The following is a 2725-nucleotide window of genomic DNA, read 5'->3' as shown; positions in this document are numbered from 1 at the left end:
ACCTTATAAAACAATGATATTTGGAAAAAATGTTAAAATGTTTTGTTGTTGTTTGTTATTAAGTGTCATCAAGTAGATTTAACTCATAGTGATCCTGCATAGGGATTTCAAGGAGGAGCTGGAGGGTTTGGAGTGTCGACTTTGTGGTTAGCAATCTAATGCTACGCTAGGACTTTCATAGTTTGTATTTCATGATATGACTTTTTCCCAAATCACCTGTCTGCTTCCATTTACTTAACATTTAGAGGGTATAGGTGCAAAAGAAATGAAAAACGGTAACATTCAAATTATGATGATGATTATGATTTTTCACAAGGTATTAGGCTTAACAAGCTTGCATTACTAAGGAAGAAATCATTTTATGTGTTTCTGCTGTTGTTAGTTGCTTTCAAGGTAATTCCAATTTGTGGCAACTTTATGTGTGACAAATAAAACAGGTTTTTTAGCATTTTCAAGGCTGTACCCTTTCAGAAAAAATCACCAAGCCTTATTTAGTGTGGTGCTATAGGATAATCACTGGAGTGTTAATTTCAAGGTTAGTTGACCAAACCACTAGTTGCTCCTTTGAAACTCTATAAAGGGTTGTTATTAGATGGAATAGACTAGACAGCATTTAACAACAACAAGAAAAATAATGGTGTTAAACTGTCATCCTTTTACCAGTAGTCTAGCACTAACCATTTGCACTATACTCAGGAGTTCCTTTTTAAAGTTTTTTTTTTTTTTTTTTTTTAACATCTAATCAAATACCAGACTCCATAAAGTAGACATTAGAGAGATATCCTTGACTGACAGGGAGAAATAAGAGGACACACTGAGTCATTGGGGGATCAAAGGGAAAACACCAGGGAGACAAAGTACTAAAAGGAGTTGTAAGATATACACATATGTTTTATTTTCTCCTCTCTGGATTTGCCTTGTATAAGTGGACATGTTAATTAGTTTAATAAGGAAATGAAAATGGGGAATTTTTATCCATTTCTACCTTTGAGATACATATAAGAAATTCTGTGCAAAGGACACTATGCTTCTATCAGAATTAGCATTATGGTTATGGAATTATATGAAATGGCCATTGATAGATAGAATATGGAATGACCTCCCAAGCTTTTCATGGTTTCCATGTGTCAAGAACTTGCCATCTTGCTGCTAAGTGTCTAGACCAAGAATCCAGATGGAAGAAATGGCTGAGAGTCAGACAACATAGTAAAGGTCGAGTGGGAGCTGAGTCATCAGGGAGCTATTGACTGTGCTCATGGAAATATATTGTGTATTCATGAGCCCCAGATGTCAGCAGCAAATGCCAGCAAAACATCCTGAGAAAAGGCCAGGCCAACTCAATACTGATGCAGAAACAATACACTCACACTGCAGTAGTATGAATTCCAAGTGTCTGATAGGTGGATTAAAGACTTCCTTTTTTCTTCTCATGTTCCTAAGAGCCTCCCAATTGACTCATATCTCCTGATTAAACCTTATACCACCTTTGAGAATATAACATGGGTTTGAGTGTGGAAACAAGATAGTCGACAGCCATTTTCCAAAGATTGAACAATTCCTTAAAGAACTATTACAATTATTAGATCTGATTAAATTATAAATTAAATGGAGTTCAATATAACTTATTTACCACTAATCATTAGTGGGAGTCCTGCTGTGGTGCTGTCGAAAAATCACTGGACTACTAACCAAAAGGCTGGTGGTTCAAACGCATCAGCTGCTCCTTGAGAACACTATGCAGGGTTGCTATGAATTGGAATCGACACATCACTTATTAACAACAACAACAACAATCCTGAGCAATGCTAAGTCTATTATGGACCAAAAAATAATAATGATGATGATTTTTATTCTCTTCTTATTATAATATCAGCAACAGCTACATCTCTGTTACACAAAAATCAAAACAGCATAAAAGTGTTACTATTACTAAGCTTTAAGATTAGTGCAATATTGTAGCAGAGCTTAACAGTAATAATTATCTTGTCTCTCTTTGTAATAGACTTGCTTTAAGTGTTTTGTATAACCTGACAAGTTGCCCTTAAATTGATTCTGATTCACAGTGACTGTGTCGTTGTTAAGTGCTATCAAGTCAGTTCTGATTCATAGTGACACTGTATAGGGTTTTTGGGCGTGACTAATGGCTTTAAAGGAGCTCTGGTAGAGTAGCGGTTATGAGTCGGGCTGCCAACCTCAAAGGTCAGCTGTTCGAAACTACTAGTGTTTCCGCGGGAGAACGATGAGACTTTCTGCTCCCATAAAGATTTGCTGCCTGGGAAACCCTGTGCAGGTTCACTATGAGTCGGAACCGACTGCACGGTATTAACAACAACACATGAATTTAAAAGGAGCTCTGATGGTGTAGTTGTTACAAAGGCTGCAAACCTCAAAGTCAAGAGTTCAAAACTACCAGTTGTTACACGGAGAAAAATGAGGTGTTCTTCTCCAGTAAAGATTTACAGCCTCGGAAACCCTGTACAGGGTTGCTATGAGTCGGAACCGATTCCACGGCACACAGCCACCAATGCATTAAAATGCTGACCTTTTGATTCGTAGACCTTTGCTTATCTTACAGTGCTGCATCACGATTCCGGTGACTCTATAAAACAGAGTAAAACTGTCCCATAAGCTTTCTTTACAGAAGCAGACTGCCACGATTTTCTCTTGCAAACGGACTGGTGGATTCAAAGAGCAACCTTGTAATTAGCAGTCAAGCACTTTAATA

This window comes from Chrysochloris asiatica, unplaced genomic scaffold, assembly GCF_000296735.1.
Source record: "Chrysochloris asiatica unplaced genomic scaffold, ChrAsi1.0 scaffold00088, whole genome shotgun sequence".
Taxonomy (NCBI): Eukaryota; Metazoa; Chordata; class Mammalia; order Afrosoricida; family Chrysochloridae; genus Chrysochloris; species Chrysochloris asiatica.
This window is presented reverse-complemented; position numbering follows the sequence as displayed.